General features: G+C 37.1%; 1 protein-coding gene and 2 pseudogenes across 1 annotated transcript in view; all 3 read left to right on the plus strand.

Moving 5' to 3' along the window:
• The window catches only part of LOC111146439 (MORC family CW-type zinc finger 1), a 172,867-nt gene that overhangs the window by 76,944 nt on the left and 75,756 nt on the right, over positions 1–20,167 (plus strand).
• Positions 989–5,112, plus strand: LOC111149054 (annotated as a pseudogene).
• LOC111150711 lies at positions 7,327–7,774 on the plus strand (annotated as a pseudogene).

Raw genomic sequence — 20,167 nt, forward strand, 5'->3', positions numbered from 1 at the left:
TGTCTCTACCCTTGAGACAACTTAAAAATCTTACTGCTCTACTTGAAGTCGTGATTTTAGAATATTTTCTTTTCTTTTGTACTCACTTAGCTCAGTGCTGAAATTTTCTTACAGTAGCAAAACAGGGAAGAGTACAGGAACTCAGGGGAGAAGAAGGGGAGTGGGAATGAAAGTGCGGGCACAGATTTCCTGCCAAAGCTGGGTTATCATGTCCTGGTCTAAAACGTACTTAGAGTGAGCAACAACAGCGTCACCTGAGAGCTTGTTAGAAATGCAGCATCTCAGACCTGCTGGCCTACATTCAGCATGTCAGCAACATCTCCAGTAATCTGTAGGCACAACTGAGTTTGAGAAGCACTGCTCTGAAGAGTATATCCATGTAATATTTGCTTAGCATAGACATACTTTTTCCACATGTATTTTTTTCTTGTAGACATGTCTGAAGTTATACTAAATGTAGGTGTGAGTACCTTATTTGGCAGGTTATGCTTAAAGCTGTAGAAAACAGAGGACTATCAGAAGAAGATCTAAATCAAGGATTTACTTTCTGGTCTTGAAATGCTAGCATGACATAGTACAAAAGAAAAAACATTAAGCCTTTGAAAGTTGCATGCCTTCTCCATTCTCCTCATGTTTTCTCTGTAATCTCTTCCTTGTCTTGCTCATCCTTGCAATAAGGAATAACCTCAGAAAGAGGCATGAAACTTAAAGGTGATAGGAACCATCTCCATCTGGCCCACACTTCCCCAGAACAGTCTTAGTGAGTTCTGTTCTGGGGAGAGCTCTCTTTAAGCCCCTTTTCCTGGTGGGGTTACCCTCCTAACAACTGATCTTTTCACTCTTGTCTGCTTCCTCCCCTCTGTGTAACTCCCCAGCCCTATCTCAACCTAATTTTTTTCAGAAACTTCTCAGTGGACGTACTAGGATTCAAAAGTAAGTTAGGTTTGGCCTTTTGTCCAGAACTGCCATCTTCTAGTAAATCACCAAAATGACCAACACAGAGGGAAAGAGGAGAGGTACCTGCTCTGTGTTCTCTAGGCCTTGTAGAAAACATGGTGGTGTTCCTTTGGCCACATACATTCGAATCTATAAGAAATGTGATATTGGGGACCTCAGGGGAATGGGCACTGTTCAAAGAAGAATGCCCCACAAATGTTACCATGGCAACACTGAAAGAGTCTATAAGGTTACTCAGCATGCTGTTGGCATGGTTGTAAACAAGTTAAAGGCAAGATTCTTGCCAAGAGAATTAATGTATGCATTGAGTGTTAGGGTCCGTAATCAAAGGAGCGAGACTGATACAAAGCGAAGGTCAAAGAGATGGCCCTGACCGGTCAGTTTGATTCTCGATGCTTGGCGTGAAATAAAGCTTTGCTTGACCTTCGCTTTGTATCAGTCTCGCTCCTTTGATTACGGACCCTAACATTGAGCATATTGAACATGCAAGGAGCCGAGATAGCTTCCTGAAGCCTGTGAAGGAAAATGATCAGGAAAAGAAGGAAGCCAAAGAAAAAGGTACTTGGGGTCAGTGGAAACACCAGTCTGCTCCACCCAGAGAAGCACACTTTGTGAGAACTGATGGAAAGGAGCCTGAACTGCTAGAACCCACTCCCTATGAATTGTGGCTTGATAAATGTAAAGAAAATAAAAAACCTCAAGATTATAAAAATGTTTCTTTTTTTTTTTTAAGATTTTATTTATTTATTTGATGAAAGCACAGTGAGAGAGGGAACACAAGCAGGGGGAGAGGGAGAGGGAGAAGCAGGCTTCCTGCTGAGCAGGGAGCCCAAGGCTGGACTCGATCCCAGGACCCTGGATCGTGCCCTGAGCTGAAGGCAGATACTTAACGACTGAGCCACTGAGGTGCCCCAAAAATATTTCTCTTAATTGAGTAGAAATATGGTGTCCTTTCCCCCAAAAAATATTTAAAGCAAAAAAAAAATGTTAGGTTTGTATTTTAATTATTAATGCCATGTTGTTTTCCTAATTTCATAATTGCCTAGGAATTGATTCCTGGCTGGGGATACTTTTACAAAAGGTGTTCCTCAAGAAGGACATCAGTGAGTGGAGAAAGGAGAGCGAGCATGTGTGTTTGTTTACATGACAGCCTCATCTCAAAACTTCTTATTGAACTGAATCAAGTAATCAAGGTCAGAATTGGTAGTCTCAGAAACTGTGCTGAGGAGATGGGCTTTCAAGTTCTTTGTGTATTAATTCCCACAGGAATAACCAAAGTTATCTAATGCTTCCTAATACTCTAAAAGCCAGTATTATAGGGCACATAGTTTTAATGAAAAGTATTTGGGTAGATTTTTGCTTTATAAATAAAAGATCTAGTCTTTGTATTTGCTATAAATCTGGTCTGTTTTTATGGAAAATTGAGGCCTTGTAAAAATCAAATCCACAGAAAGGGAAATGGAGAGGTAATGACTTTGTGTCATTTATCAAATCTGCATTTATGTTTGGCACAGTTGATGCTAAGAACCTCAAAAATATTTCTCTTGTCTTTAGTCTGACCTCACCTCACTGTCTGCTACATATTTCCTGAAGCTTTATGCATCCTTACAGTGAAACAGAAGTATTGATCATCAGCTTTTTGGAGTAGGAAGAGAAGGAGAAGGAAAAGATAGAAAACCATCAAATGAAATTTGGATTTGAAAGGAAGCAATTACACAGAAATTTATCACTAAAACTTTTCTAAAATGGATCAGAATATAGCTGATGTGCTAAGTGAAACCTGGGACATAATAAACATGACCTCTCCTAGCAGAACTCAAACAAGAGGGCTTCAGAGGGGCAAGGAGGCTAAAAATCATATAAGCCAGTCACCCCCCTGATGCTTTAATCTCCTCTACCTCACCCACTCCTGCCCCAGGCAAGTGGACCACCATTTTAAGCCTGGGTGAGGGTTTCTTGTGAGAGAAAAATTGCCACTTCCTGAGGCGGCCCATGAATCTCTACACAATTGTATTTAAAAATTACTTTTTCATAGCAGAGTCACATCTGTTCCTCAGATGTTACATTCATTTACCTGTGGTAGGCACAGAGTGTTAGAGGACTAACAGATCAGACCAGTCCACCCTCTCTGGGAGTCTGCAGTCTAGCAAGGCTAACACGATTTGACAATTAGAGGTAGGATTTGTGCCCAACAGAGAAGAAGCCAGTGCTCTGGAGCCAGAGAGGCCTCCATGAGGAAGTGATGTTTCCTGAAGATGAGGAGGCCTTAGCCAGGTCAACAAAATTTTTCCCTCTTGGGGCCATGAAGGATAGGCCTAAATAAAGCCTTTCCAAATGACAGGCATTTGAGGACAACCTTTCTCTCTTCAGCTTTATTTTATCCTAACATTTCCAAGTTCTGTTGCTATTCTTCATTTGATGAGGGTTAAATATATTCACCATTTTAATGTTATATTTTATAAAGTGTGCTGGTCACGTAGAAACAAAAATTTCAGAGGAAACCCAGCCTCGAATAAAATGGGATCATCTCTTTCTTCTTAAGTTGTTGTAATTCTACTATTGCAGCCTGATGTATTAACTCTCAGTAAGCACATTATTGACTTTCAGTGTCTTTATTGCCAATTAAAATTCTTAATAAAATTTTTAGTATGTATTCTTTTTAAGCCATACATCTCATATTTTTTTTCCAGTGTTTTTGGACCCTAGATTAGAAACCTACATTTAGTCCTATTAAATGCTATCACCTTATTAGGCCCATACTTTCAGGACTTTCTTGTTGACTTCTAACTGATATGCCATTTTTCCAGATAAATTTGGCCAGTATTTTCTCTATAATTTCTTATAAATCCTGCTGCAAAGGATAGAAAAATCAAGCACATGGACCTCCACTGAGATAGAATATACTGGATATTTATTAGACTGGATAAATATATTAATCAATTACAAATCTTCCTAGTTAGGCTGTCATTTCACTTACATCAGTGTCTCAGTTTGTGTATAATTTTGAGAGTGAGAGATAGTATTTGTTAGATGGAATGGTTTTTAAAAAATAGATAATGCTTTACATCTTAGGTTGGGCTGCTATAACAAAATACTATAATCTGGTGGCTAACGAACAGCATGAATATATTTCTCACAGTTCTGGAGGCTGGAAGTCCAAGATCAGGGTCCCAGTATGGTCGGATTCTGGTGAGAGCTATCTTCTAGTTTGTAGACTGCTGCCTTCTTATATTCTCACCTGGTAAAAAGAGAGCTCGCTCGCTCTCTGGGCTCTTGTAAGGGCACTAATCCCATCATGAGGATTCCACTCACATGACCTAATTACCTCCCAAGGACCCCACTGCCAAATACTCAATAATCACCCTGGGGATTAAATTTCTACATAAAAATTTAGTGGGGTTGCAAACACTCAATCCATAACACTAATAGCTATAATTAGCTACTCAACGACAAATATTGTTTCTCTTATGATGTGTTTCCATCTATAAGATCTCAGAAAGGCACTACAAGAAGAATGAAATGGGACATCTCTGCTAGGGATACATGTTGAGTGAGGAGGTCTATGTAAATATTAAAAGGGACTACGAGTCAAGTTTATTTGGAGATGTAGGTCAAGAAATAATTCATATCTCTTTTTTAATTCAGTTTTTCAAGGTACAGATTTTAGGTATTTTGTTTCATTTAAAAATATATATATATATATAGTTTTAGATTTTATTTATTTATTTGATAGAGATATCACAAGTAGGCAGAGAGGCAGGCAGAGAGAGAGAGAGAGAGAGTGAAGGAAGCAGGCTCCCCTCTGAGCAGAGAGCCTGATGCGGGGCTTGATCTCAGGACCCTGAGATCATGACTTGAGCTGAAGACAGAGGCTTAATCCACTGAGCCACCCAGGTGCCCCTAAAAAATATATTTTCAATATTTTATGTTATTTTTTAAAGAGTTTATTTATTTATATAAGGGAGAGGGAGAGAGAGCATTAGCTGGGGGTGGGGGGGAGGACAGTTATCAACTCCTGGTCAAACTGGTATCATCTATATTCCTCCTACTCCTCAACAACTAGATTATGAAGAAAATTCCAGACATTGTATGTCAAATATATTTATGTCTTTTTTAATTTTTAATTTTTTTAATTTAATTTTTTCAGCGATCTGAGACTCATTGTTCATGCACCACACCCAGTGCTCCATGCAATACATGCCCTCCTTAATACCCACCACCAGGCTCACCTATCCCTCTACCCCCTTCCCCTCCAAAACTGTCCATTTCTCAGACTCCACAGTCTCTCATGCTTCATCTCCCCCTCTGATTTCCCCCAATTCACTTTTCCTTTCCTTCTCCTAATGTCCTCCATGTTATTGCTTATGCTCCACAAGTAAAAACCATGATAATTGGCTCTCTCTGCTTGACTTACTTCACTCAGCATTATCTCCAGTCCTGTCCATGTTGATACAAAAGTGGGTATTCATCCTTTCTGATGGAGGCATAATATTCCATTGTATATATGGACCATATCTTCTTTATCTTTTTGTCTGTTGAAGGGCATCTTGGCTCTTTCCCCAGTTTGGCGATTGTGGCCATTGCTGCTATGAACACTGGGGTATGGATGACCTTTCTTTTTGCTACATCTGTATCTTTGGGGTAAATACCCAGTAGCGCAATTACAGGGTCATAGGGAAACTCTATTTTTAATTTCTTAAGGAATTTCCACACTGATTTCCAAAGTGGCTGCCCCAACTTGCATTCCACTGACAGTGTAAGAGGGTTCCCCTTTCTCCACATCCTCTCCATCATTTGTTTACTGTCTTACTAATTTTGGCCATTCTAACTGGTATCTCAGTGTGGTTTCAATTTGAATCTCCCTGATGGCTAATGATGAACATTTTTTCATGTGTCTATGAGCCATTTGTCTTCTTTGGAGAAGTGTCTGTTCATGTCTTCTGCCCATTTTCTGACTTTATAAAAGAAAGAACTCTGTTTAAAAACATAATCACAATACAGATATAACACCTAAACAACTATCAATACTTCCTTAATACAATTTCTAATTATTTCCCATCATAATCTTACCCATCCCCATTTTTCTTTTTCTCCCTTGTTTTCCCCTGCAATTTATTTGTAGGAAAACTGGACTGGTTGTTTCAGTTTCTACATGCTTTAAATTTTGCTAACTGCCTTCCTGGGTGGGGTTTAACAGCTTTCTTCATTCTGTTGATTTTTCTGCAAATGAGTAGAATCTAGCAGCTTGACCAAATTCAGACTTGGAGTTTTTTCATTTGTTTTTTGTCAAGATGCTTCATAGGTAGTATTGTGTTCTACCATCAGATTGTCTGATTCTCTTAATATAAGCAGCTAATGGTCAGTGCTCAGATCCCTTAGGAGTTCCAAATCTTGTATTTCTATCATATTTTTATCATTTATTAGCTCTAAGACTTTTGTACAGGAAAACTTTTTTCATCTTCCATTTGGTCACCTATGCTAGTTTGTATTTAACCATTTGACAGAAACAGCATAGAGCTCTATACTGATAAAAAAAAAACTTGTATTTTTTTTAAAAGATTTTATTTATTCATGAGAGACAAAGACAGAGAGAGAGAGAGGCAGAGGGAGAAACAGACTCCCCACTGAGCAGGGAGCCTGATGCAGGACTCGATCCCAGGACCCTGGAATCATGACCTGAGACAGAGGCAGAGGCTTTAATCCATTGAGCCACCCAGACGCCCAGAAAACTTGTATTGAGTAAAAGCTTGATTAGAGATCAAATTAAAACAACAAAAATGATAAAGACATTTACCTGACTTATAGGACATAAATATGTACTCTGTTTAAAATCATTACTTCATGCCAGTTTTCAGCAAATTGCAGGATGGTTCAGGAGTTCATTGAATTGATTTCTGTTCTAAAAAAATCACATTCTTAGATTTTATCCATTTATACTGCTTTTACCTGGTAATTGAAATTATCACCATCGACAGTGGTTATGCTTCCTTTTCTTTCTGACTGCACTTGTATTATTATCATGATAATGACATTTTTTACATCTACAATGAATTTTCATGCTAAAATATCTCAGAGGATCTTACTTATATTGCAAATAAAATACTAAAAAGCCTGGTGGCCTTCTTTTGTCTGGTATTAAATACACTCTTATTCTTATAGTCTGATTTCCCTTGCCATACCAGGAGCAAGACCTCAAAACTCTGTTAGTCCGCTTATGTGCACCTTTATTTAGTAAAGAAGAGTAGGTTGCATCTTAATGAACTTAAAACAGTGCAGCCAGAATTAAACATATGTTGTATTAACAAAAAAAGTAGGTTGCGTTGGCCAGGGTCAGAGTGCATGGAGGAAATCCTCATGCTCCTCATCCTGAAGCTAAATGGTCAGACCATGGAGATTGATCATGTCCAGCCCAGAATACATCCACAGCACATGAATCATGTCCAGCGCAGAATACATCCGTTCTGTCAAGAGCTCATTGGGATTATTCAAGTCATGGTGGATGGTTGGCAAGTGTTGGAGAGGGTCATCTAAACATCAAGTCAATTTTTGTCACCTCTGGAGACTGGGGCCTGAAAGTCATGCTCCTGGGCCAGTGCTAGTACTTGGGTTTGCCAGTGGCAGATTACTTCAAGCAGTGGGTTGATCTGAAAAAGGCTTACAGCTTCACCATGGGCTGCCGGCCCAATAATGGGCTTCTAGATATGAACAAGGGCATCAGTCTGAACACGCAGGCACTGATGACTGTAAGTACATTGCCACCATCATGAAGATACTTGCAAAGCAAGGCTTCATTGTCAAGCAGACCTCACCATTCTGATTGGTGGAGGACAAGAAGGGGCAGGACAGGAAGCTTCTTGGCCTAGCCCAGAACCCTCCTTTCCTTCACCAGAAGGGAAAAGGGAAAATAGCACAGCTCTACATCCAGGGTGTCCCACAGCCTTTCCTGTGGGCTTATGCCCTGGGTAAGGACTTGGTCACTTGGCCCCTCTGGAGCAGACACTTTGTGCCCCCCACCCCACCCCTCAACCTCAGCCCAGTATTAGGGGGCTAAGGGGACCCAGGTACTCACTGCCTCCTCCCTGGTTACACAGGTTTCTGCTGAAGCCACCAAGCTCCCCTGAGCCCCCTCCTGTCCGTATTGCATGGTGTTTGCTGCCCCCAGCACTCCAGGACAGATCGGGCTCAATCTTGGCGTCTATCCCTATCCCCAATGTGAACGTGCCACTGCATAAAGTCAGGGAAACGAGGAAAAAAAAAAAAAATGTAACTTTGAATCTTTAGATTTCTGAGGACCTTAGGTCTGTGGGCTTTGTGTATGTCTGAGCAAAGTAAATCCTGGTAGAAAGATAAACTTTGCTAACCCAGATGTTTGAGAGAGTGAGCTGGTTGGCTAGGCAATTGCCCATAATGACACAGAACTCTAGCACTATGCTTTAGATTAGATTATTATGTCTAATTTTAATTTCCCCACTACAGAGGGAATTAGGAAAGTTGAGTGTATGAAAAGAAAAGCAGTGAAAATGATGAAATAAGAATATAACCTAAAAAGAGAAAGTAAAAGTTCTTTCTTCCTGAGGGAAGACACAAAAGAAACCTAACATTTGTCAGTTTTGTTTCTGAAGGCTTGTTGTCAATGGGGCCCCTAACCCTCTTCCTTCTAGGGTCCAGCACACACAATGGCATGTTTCTGAGCTGGGAGCCAGGCAGCCCTAGAGGATTTTAGAGGATGGTTTGGAATCTTCGAATCCCTGTCTACCAATAATTGTCTAAAATGGCATTATACCTTCCATATGCATATGCTACAGTTTTTCCAATATATATAGATGTAGTTTGGGTAGTAAAATCTAGAAGCACATAGGAATGCTATTGAATTCAGTTAATTTTTTTGTCATGTATTTTCTCAGGTAGAGAGAGGGGGGGTTAGTGGTTCTGAACTTTTGTGTGTGTGTGTGTGTGTGTGTGTGTGTGTGTGTGGCTTATGGAGCTTCTCATGGGAAACCACTGATACAGAACAAGAGAAAATGATGCTATGTTGCCAGGTGAGGTAATGAAGTTGACACTTCCAGGGACTTGGACCAATTCCTCAGATTCCTGGAGCTCTGCCCTGGAGCCTTCTGTGCTCACAGCAGAGTGAAGTGAAAACATTCTGGCCATGGCTGCCACCTACTTCTGCCACTGACCATCCTGGTGAAGTGAGACTTGCACAACCCACTCTGCTCCACCCGGGAGCCAAGGGAAGCTATGGAGCTGTGGGAAGCTTCACCAGCACTGAAGACCTCTTGCTTTGCTGTCTTTGGGCAAGTGGTTAGGTAGCAGCTGTCATCAGGTGCCCTGCTGACACTCTAAGCCACCATGGCAGGTCTCCCTCGTTAGTGGCCTTTGGCTTCACAGTCCTCCGCAAGAGTGTACAGGTCTCACTATGAACTGATTGGGGTTGGCATGTCGGTTGAAACCAGTTTGCCATCCCTATCTCAGCAACTCCAGCACGAATATAAATGATCAGTGATCCCACATGGATCAGCTTAGGAAGGGTCTGATGTCTGGCTTGGCTAAGAATGAGGGGTAATGATAAACAGGACAATTTCAACAGCAGGAGGCATGACTTAAAATCTGCAGAGAAGGGATATGTAATTTCTATCTCAGGAGATCTTTAAAAATAGAATATAATCATCTATTTAGTTGCAGAACTACCTAAAGTTGTGGACCTGATTTAAGTACCTTCATCTTACAGTTTTCCTGGTGCTTTGATTTTGTAACTGTTGTAACCTTCCTTATTTTGATTGAAACCATCAAAGCTTTGCTTTGGTAGTTTATTACTGAGTTTTATTTCTTCTTCTCTTGGCTAATTGATCCCCTGGATGTCTCTGTACATTCTATGAATAGATATGAAACTGACATCTAGGAAGGTGTTACATTTCTCTTCCTTTTAAGAGGCAGAGTCTTTGTGAACTGCTCTTTTAGTTACTGGTGTTTGGCAAATATTTAGTAAGTTACTGCAAGAGTTCTCATTATTTTTTCTGAGTTTTAAAAGTCTCCTGAAAAATTAATCAGATTAATTTAAACATTTGGAATCTCCTGAATAAAGTACTCTCTACATAGCTAGCAGTAAATTAAATTTTCAGTTCTCAGATACTCGTTCTAGAAATTAGGACTTTAATTCTGTGTTCACTAATCCCTGATTATTCTAATTTAACAAGCTTGTTGATTATTCAAGCACAAATCTCAAGATAGGTATTCTTTTATAATTTTGAATATTGTCTGTATGCTTGCAGCCATTTCTTGTTTGCTGCAAATAAATTGAATTTTTAGATAAGAATACCTTTAGGATATTAATATAATTTTGGAATTAATAAAGTTTGGGTTATCTACATAGTAGCCTTTATAAGTAGGTGTATTAAGATGCATTTTAAAATACATGTATTAAGATATATTAAGATGTATTTTTAAAAATCAAGTACATTTCAAATTTTGAAATTTCACCTCTTTTAATGCCTAGATAAAAGGGCAATTTAAAAATCTTCATCAAGATATTAACAAAACATTAACAAAAACATCAGTTATTAAGGACACATATATAACCAAATGTCCATAATTATATACCACGCCATTAGCCAAAGCCAACTTAATATCATGAATGATTATTAATTTTACTATTCCTTTCCAGAATAGGACAAGAATTTTTTTCCAGCTTTATTAGGATATAATTGACAAAAAAGAATTGTATAAACTTAAAATATACAACATGATGATTTGATATGTATATACATATACATATAAATTGTGAAATATTTACCACAATCAAATTAATCAACATATCCTTCAGCTCACACAGGTATCCTTTTGCATGTGTGTGGAGGTAGAATGCTTAAGATCTGTTCTCTTAGCAAATTACAAGTATACAATACTAATCATAGTTGTCATAGCATACATTAGGTCCTCAGAACTTACCTTATTATTTTAAGCTTGTACCCTTTGACCAACATTACCCCATTTTCCCTACCCCACAGCTACTGGCAACCACCATTCTACTTTCTATGAGCTCAACTTTAATTTTTTTTAGATTTCTACATATGAATGATACCATACAGTGTTTTTCTCTGGCTTTTCACTTAGGATAATGGTTTTTAGGTTCATTCATGTTGCAGATGGCAGGATGCCCAACTTTTTATGGCTGGATAATATTCCATTACCTAACCATATTTTCTTTAACCATTCATCCGTCAATGGACATAGAGGTTCCGTATTTCTGTATCTTGGCTATTCTCAGTAATGCTGTGGTGAACATGAAAGTGCAGATACCTCTTTAAGATACTGATTTCATTTCCTTCAGATGTATATCCAGAGGTGGGATTTCTGGGTCATATAGTAGTTCTATTTTTAATATTTTGAGAAACCTCCATACTGTTTTCCATAATGGTTGTACCAATTTACATTCCCACCAACAGTGTGTGAGGGTTCCCTTTTCTCCATATCCTTATCAGCACTTGTTTTCTCTTCTCTTTTTGATAATACCCATTCTGACAGGTGTGGGGCGATCTTGTGCTTTTGACTTCTGTTTGCCTGATGATTAGCGCCTTTTCATGTACCTTTGGCCAACTGTCTATTCAGGTCCTTTGCCCATTTTATTATCAGTGTGTAAGTGTTTTTTGTTTTTGCTATTGACTTGTGTGAGTTCTGTGCATATTTTAGATATTAAGCCTTTATCAGTATATGGTTTGCAAATATTTTCCTCCTCCTGTATGTTGCCTTTTCATTTTGTTGATTGTTTTCTTTGCTGTGAAGAAGCTTTTCAGTTTGATGTAGTCCCACTTTTTTTTGTTTGATTTTTTTTTGTTTGTTATTGTTTGTTTGCTTTCCTTACCTATGCTTTTGGTGTTGTATACAAAATAGACCTGTGTCAAGAAGCTTTTCCCCTATGTTTTATTCTGCGAGTTTTATAGTTTCAGGACTTATGTTTAAGACTTTAATCCATTTTGAGTTAATTTTTATATGTGATATAAGATAGGGCCCAGTTTCATATTTTTGCATGTGGATATCCAATTTTTCCAGCACCATATATTGAAGAGATTGTCCTTTCCTCAATTGTGTGTTCTTGGTACCCTTGCCAAAGATTAGTTGACCATATATGAGTGGGTTTATTTTTGGACTTTCTATTCTATCCTGTTGGTCTTTGTGTCTGTTTTTATGCCATCATCATACTGTTTTAATTACTATAGCTTTGTAATATGTTTTGAAATCGGGAAGTGTGATGCCTCCAGCTTTTTTCTTCTTTTTCAAGATAGTTTTGGCTTTTCAGAGTATTCTGTGGTTCCATACAAATTTGGAGATTTTTTTTGTATTACTTTTGTGTTGACTCTATAGATTGCTTGAGTAGAATGGACATTTAAAAAATATTAGTTCATCCAACCCAAGAATGTGGGATATCCTTCCATTTATTTGGTATCTTTGCAATTTCTTTTATCAGTGTCTTACTGTTTTCAGTATATAGGAATTTTACCTCCGTGGTTAAATTTAATCCTAAGTATTTTACTGTTTTTTTATGTTATTGTAAGTGAGCTTGCTTTCTTAATTTCTCTGTCGGACAGTTCATTGTTAGTAGCAGAAATGCAACTGATTTTAGTATGTTGCTTTTGTATCCTTTGTCTTTACTGAATTTGTTGATTAGTTCTAGTAGTTTTCTTGGTGTAATCTTTAGGTTTTCCATATATACTGTCATGCATCTGCAAACCAGAAATTTTTTTTTACTTCTTCCTTTCTGATTTGGATGCTATTTATTTTTCTTTTTATCTAATTGCTTTAATTAGGACTTCCAGTATTATGTTGAATAGAAGTGATGAGGATAGGCATCCTTGTCTTTTTCCTGATCTTGAAGAAAAGCTTTTAACTTTCCACTGCTGAATATGATATTAGCTGTGGGCTTGACGTAATGGCCTTCATTGTGTTGAGGTACATTCCTTCTACACCTAGTTTGTTGAGCTTTTATCTTAAAAAGGTAATGAATTTTGTTATTGTTTTTTAATTGAAATGTAGTGGACATATACTATTAGTTCAAGTGTACAACATAGTGATTCAACATTTATGTATATTGTGAAGTGCTCACCATGATAAATCTAGCTATCAGTTGTCATCATACAAAGTTGTTACAGATCATTAACTATATTCCCTATATTGCGAATTGTATCCCCATGTCTTATCATTTTAGAACTAGAAGTTTACACCATTTATTTATTTATTTATAAAGATTCATTTACGTATTTTAGAGAGAGAGGGCATGGTGGGAAGGGGAAGTGGGAGATGGAGAGAGAGAGAACCTTAAATTGCCTCCCTGCTTAGTGCAGAGCCCAACAACCCTGAGATCATGATCTGAGTCAAAATCAAGAGTCAGACATTCAATTGACTGAGCCACACAGGTGCTCCTAGAAGATTGTACTTTTTAATTCTCTTCCCCTGTTTTATTCATTCCTCCTGGCAACTACCGGATTGTTCTCTATTTATGAGTTTGTTTCTGCTTTGTTTTGCTTTTTAGATTCCACATATAAGTGAAATTATCTGGTATTTTTCTTTCTCTGATATTTTTCACTTAGCTTACTATCATCTAGGCCCATCCAGGCTGTCACAAATGACAGAATTTTATACTTTTTTATGGTGTAGTAGTTCATTGTATATGTATATCATATCTCTATCCATTTGTCCGCTGATGAACACTTAGGGTATTTCCAAATCCTGCTATAGTAAATAATGCTGTAATGAACATAGGGGTGCATGTATCTTTTCGAATTAGTGTAAATACCCAGAAGTCTTATTGCTAGATCATATGGTAGTTCTATTTTTAGTTTTTTGATAAAACTTCATACTTTCCCATAGTGTATGCATCATTTTGCATTCCCAGTCACTGTGCACAAGAGCTCCCTTTTCTCCATATCCTCACCAACACTTGTCATTTCTGGTCTTTTTATTACCGGTCTTTCTGACAGTTATGAGACGGTATCTTATTGTGGCTTTGATTTATATTTCCTTAATTGTTAGTGATGTTGAGCACCTTTTTATTTGTCTGTTGGCTATATGTATTTCTTTGGAGAAATGTTTATTTAAGTAATCTACCCATTTTTTAATTGGATTGGTTTTTTCTTTTGATATTGAACTGAGTGAGTTCTTTATATATTTTTGTTTTAATTTAAATTCTAGTTAGTTAATGTATAGTGTAATATTGACTTCAGGAGTAAAATTTAGTTATCATCACTTATATATAACACCTGGTGCTCATCACTGGTGACCTCCTTAGTCCCCATCATCCATTTAGCCCATCTGCTGCCCACTTCCTCTAGAGCAACCTTGTTCTCTATAGTTAAGAGTCTCCTGTGGTTTGTTTCCCTCTCTTTTTTTTTCCTCTTCCCTTGTGTTCATCTGTTTTATTTCTTAAACTCCACATATGAGTGAAATCATACAGTATTTTTCTTTTTCTGACTGACTTAGTTCACTTGGCTTAATACACTTTAGCTCCATGCATGTTGTTGCAAATGACAAGATTTCATTCTAATTTATGGCTGAGTAATATTCCATTGTATATAAATACCACATCTTCTTTATCCATCAGTCAGTGGACATCTGGGCTCTTTCCATAGTTTGATGGTTGATAATGATGCTTTAAACATCAGGATGCAGGTGCCCCTTTGAATCAGTATTTTTATATCCTTTGGGGAAATACCTAGTAGTACAATTGCTAGGTTGTAGGGTAGCTCTATTTTTAACTTTCTGAGAAACTTCCATGCTGTTTTCCAGAGTGGCTGTACAAGTTTGCATTCCCACCAACTGTGTAAGAGGGTTCCCCTTTCTTTGCATCTTCACCAACATCTTTTGTTTCCTGTGTTGTTAATTTTAGCTATTCTGACAGGTATGAGATGATCTCTCATTGTGGTTGTGATTTATATTTCCCTAATGATGAGTGATGTTGAACATCTTTTCATGTGTCTGTTGGCCATCTGGATGTCTTCTTTAGAAAAATGTCTGTTCATTTCTTGTTCTGCCCATTTCTTGATTAGATTATTTGTTTTTTGGGTATTGAGTCTTGTAAGTTCTTTATAGATTCTGGATGTTAACCCTTTATCTGGTAAGTCATTTGCAAATATCTTCTCCCATTTTGTAAGCTTTCTTATAGTTTTACTGATTGTTTCCTTCACTATGCAGAAGCTTTTTATCTTGAAGTCCCAGTAAGTTCATATTTGTTTTTGTTTTTCTTGCCTCTGGTAATGCATCTAGTAAGAAGTTGCTATGGACAATGTCCAAGAGCTTGCTTTCTGTGTCTCCCCTAGGATTTTGATGATTTCCTGTCTCACATTTAGGTCTTTCAACCATTTTGAATTTGTTTTTGTGTATGGTGTAAGAAAGTGGTCCAGTTTCATTCTTCTGCATGTTGCTGTCCAGTTTTCCCAACACTCATTTGTTGAAGACACTGTCTCTTTTCCATTGGATATTTTTCCCTGCTTTGTTGAAGATTAGTTAATCATATAGTATACATCCATTTCTGGGTTTTCTGCTTTGTTCCATTGATCTGTGTGTCTTTTTTTGTGTCAGTACTACACTGTCTTGATGACTACAACTTTGTAATGTAGCTTGAAGTCTGGAATTGTGATGCCTCCAGCTTTGTTTTCTTTTCAAGATTGCTTTGGCTTTTTGAGGTCTTCTGTGGAATATTTTTTATATTAACCCCTTATCGACTATTTGTCATTTGCGGATATTTTCTACCATTCAGTATGTTTCCTTTTCATTTTGTTGATGGTTTTCTTTGCTGTACAAAGTTGTTTAGTTAGATGTAGTCCCTTTTGTTAAGTTTTTGCTTTTGTTGCCCTTTGCCGGAGGAGACCCCCCCCCCCCAAAAAAAAATACTGCTCAGACTGATGTTCAAGAGCTACCCCTAATGTTTTCTTCCAGGAGTTTTATTTGTTTTGGTTTTACATTTAAGTCTGTAATTCATTTTGAGTTATTTTTCATATATGATGTAAATTTCATTGTTTTGCATGTAGTTGTCCTCATATGTTCTTTCTATATCTGTTGGGATGATCATGAGTTTTTAATCTTTCCTTCCATTAATGTGGTGCATTGCATTTATTGATTTGTATATGTTGAACCATCCTTTCATCTGGGGATAAATCCAACTTGATCATGGCATATGATCCTTTTTTTGTATTGTTGAATATTATTTGTGTGTATTATTTTGAGGAGTTTTCCATCTGTATGCATTGGTGATAGTAGCCTGGGCTTTTCTTTTGTTGTAGTGTCTTCATCTGGTTTTGGAATGAGAATAATGCTGGCTTCCTAAAATGAGTTTGGAAGTGTGCCCTCCTCTTACATTTTTTGGAAGAGTTTGAGAAAGATAGGCATTAATTGTTATTTAAATTTTTGATAGAATTCACTAGTGAAGCCATCTGGTCCTGAGCTTTTCTTTGTTGGGAAACTTCTGATGATTGATTATATCCTCTTACAAGTTACAGGTTTTTCAGATTTTCTATTTCGTTATAATTCAGTCTTAGACATCTGTATGTTTCTAGGAAATTACCCATTTCTTCTAGATTATGCAATTTGTTGGCATATCATTGTTCATAGTAGTCTCTTATCTCTCATATATCTGGGGTATCAATTTTTTTTAAGATTTTATTTATTTATTTGTCAGAGAGAGAGAGAGAGCACAGGCAGACAGAGTGGCAGAGGGAGAAGCAGGCTCCCCGTGGAGCAAGGAGCCCAACGCAGGACTCGATCCCAGGACCCCGGGACCATGACCTGAGCCGAAGGCAGCCGCCCAACCAACTGAGCCACCCAGGCGTCCCTGGGGTATCAATTGTAATGTGTCCTCTTTGGTTTCTGATTTTGAGTCTTCACTATTTTTCTAGTTTAATTAAGGGTTTGTCAATTCTGGTTATATTTTCAAAAAGCAGTTTTTAGTATCATTGATCTTTTCTATTTTTCTATTCTTTCATTTATTTCTGATGATATTTACTATTTCTTTCCTTCTAACTTGGGCTTCATTTGTTCTTTTTCTAGATCTTTGAGGTAGAGAGTTAGATTGTTTATTTGAGATCTGTCTTGTTTCTTAATGTCAGTATTAATCACTATGAACTTTCCTCCTAGAACTGCTTTTATTGCATCTGTTAAGTTTTGATATGCTGTTTCTATTTTCATTTATCTCAACATATTTTTAAATTTACCTTTTGAGTTCCTCTTTGATCCATTGGTTATTTAAGAGTATATTGTTTAGGGACGCTTGGGTGGCTCAGTTGGTTAAGTGGCTGCCTTCGGCTCAGGTCATGATCCCAGTGTCCTGGGATCGAGTCCCACATAGGGCTCCTTGCTTGGCAGGGAACCTGCTTCTCCCTCTGCTTCTGCCTGCCTCTTGGCCTACTTGTGATCTCTCTCTCTCTTTCTTTCTCTCTCTCTGACAAATAAATAAAATCTTTAAAAAAAAAGTATATTGTTTAATTTTTTCCTGTTTTGAATTTTTCATCCTTTCTCCTATTCTTAATTTCTGGTTTATACTATTATATCCTTAAAAGATATTTGATAATGATTTTAGTATTTGAAAATTTGTCAAGACTTGTTTGTGGTATAAGATGATCTGTCCTGAAGAATGTTCCATGTGTTTTGAGAAGAATATGTATGCTGCTGCTTTTGGGTGAAATATTGTGCGTCTCTTAGGTCCATTTGCTCTAAAGTATGATTCATGTATAGTATTTCCTCACAATTTTTCTCTGTGATTAATCTATCCATTGTGGAAAGTGGGTTAATGAAGTGTCCTACTATTATTGTACTCATTTATTCTGCCTTCAGGTTTGTTAAGATTTTTTTAATATATTTAGGTACTCTGATTTTGGGTATATATACATATCTACAATTGTTATTTCCTTTTGATGAATTGACTCCTTTACCATTATAAAATGACTTCCTTTATCTCTTGTGCTTTTTGGGTTAGAGTGCTTTTTGTCTGATATCAGTATAGCTATTCTTACTCTCTTTCAGTTTCTATTTGCATAGGATATCTTTTTCATTCCTTCAGTTTGAGCTTATATATAGACTTAAAGCTGAAGTGAGTGTCTTATAGTCAGCATATAGTTAGGTCTTGTTTTTTTTTTAATCCACTCAGCCACTTTATGTTTTTGATTAGAGAATTTAATCCATTTACATTTAACATAATTATTGATAGATAAGGACTTATTATTGCTATCCTAATGTTTTAATTGCTATTTTTTTAGGTCCTTTGTTACTTTCTTTCTTGCTGTCTTCTTTGCAATATGATTTTCTATAGTGTAATGCTGTGAATCCTGTCTCTTTATCTTTTGTTTTGCTTTATCATTTGTTTTGTTTTACTTTGTTTATCCTAGGTTTTGCTTTGTGGTTACTATGAGGCTTGCATAAAGCACGCTTTCGTTATAATAGTCTATTTTAAGTTTATGACAGGTTAACTTTAATCTCATACGAAAGCTCTACATTGTTACTCTCTTTCCCCACAAACATTCTTTGTTTTTTATTTCACAGTTCACATGTTTTAATATTATATATCCACTAAGAAATTATTATAGCTATACTTATTTTTAATACTTTTGTCTTAACCTTTGTACTATAGGTAAATGAGTTATACACCACTGTTATAGTATTACACCATTCTGAATCTGATGATATACTTACTTTTACCAGTGAATCTTACACTTTTATGTTTTCAAGTTACTAATTAGTATCCTTTCATTTCAGCTTAAAGAATTCCCTGTAAAAAAAAAAAAAAAAAAAAAGCCCTGTAGCATTTCTTGTAAAAACCTTAGTTTTTGCTTGGGGAATTCTCTGTGTCTTCTTAACTTCTAAAGGATATATTTGCAGGCTAAATTATTCTGGGTTGGCAGGTGGTGGTGTTCTTTTCAGTTTTTTTTTTTTTTAAGCACTTTGATTATATCATTCCATACTCTTTTGATTTGCAAGGTTTCTGCTGAAAAATCCACTGATAACCTGATGGAGTTTCCCTTGTACGGGAAGACTTTTTTCAGGTTATCTGTATACATGTCTACAGACTGAGTAACACATAAAAGAAAATAGAACTGGCATGATATGTTTGCTCCTGCTGCTCTCCCTCTGGCTTACTTATCCACTTACTGAAGCATCTGCCTAGTCTTCAGGGTCCAGTTCTTGGAAATTTGTTTTAATAACATGTTGTAAGTTGTACATGTTGGAGTTGTTTCTATCTGGAGAAACAAAGTTAAATTTCTCTTGACAGTTAGAAAAAGCTGTTTCTGACCCCCACAGTGAACAACTCTGGTTGTTTTCTTTGTCCTGATATCTGCTTTTAATAGTATAATATCTTCTACCAGGCCTGCTCTTGATATTTTGAGCTACTGAATATCCTCTCTTCTGCTTTGATAGCCAGTCATTCTTTAGTATTGTTTAGTCTTACAAGTAAACATTAAGCTCTGTGTGTCAGCCTCTGGAAACGAGATTCTAACATAGCCTCTCTCTTCAAGGATTTTGCCATCTAGAGGGAAAAGGAGGCATATAGTAAGCTAAAATGTAATGTGTAAGAGTTAAAGTGTGGTTTGATCACAGAGCAGGGATCATCCCACCCGTGAGAGTTATGTATCTGTGTTTCTAACATCCTAGTAATTTAACCACCCTTAAGGTGTTTATGTTGGGGTTCACAGTTGATACTTGTGTTAGAAGTTAGGTGGGTTGTGTTAACTGTGTTTAGTTAATGTTTCATGGAGAGACATGATTTCACCTTCATTTTAACCCACACAGCACATTAATAAGGTAGTTTGTCAAGATTAGCAGCAACATTTTTTGAGGGCTTGTTAGGTGCAGGATGCTGAGCTCTGTATTGAGGGCATGCAAAGTTATAAAGCACAGTTCCTCCTTTGAAAAGGTACAGTATCCTTGGGGAAGCAATATTTAAAGAAAGGATAAATATAATACAGCAGCAACTTAAATTTCTACAGAGTGCTATAGTTTTTAATATACCTTCATATTTATTCTTATGATAACCCTGAAAGGCAAGTTATTATAAACACTTTATAAGAAAATTCAGTAGCTTCCCATTGTTATACAATTAACATGTGGCAGAGACAACAGTCCAAGCTACCTGACTCTAATCTGTAGCACCTTTTACTTTGATGTCGTAAGAATGGAGTAGTTCATGTGGAATCAGAGGATGAGGTTTCACAAGCCCTGTCCAGACACCAAA

Source organism: Enhydra lutris, unplaced genomic scaffold (genome assembly GCF_002288905.1).
Source record: "Enhydra lutris kenyoni isolate GAN:26980312 unplaced genomic scaffold, ASM228890v2 scaffoldscaffold2, whole genome shotgun sequence".
Classification (NCBI taxonomy): domain Eukaryota; kingdom Metazoa; phylum Chordata; class Mammalia; order Carnivora; family Mustelidae; genus Enhydra; species Enhydra lutris.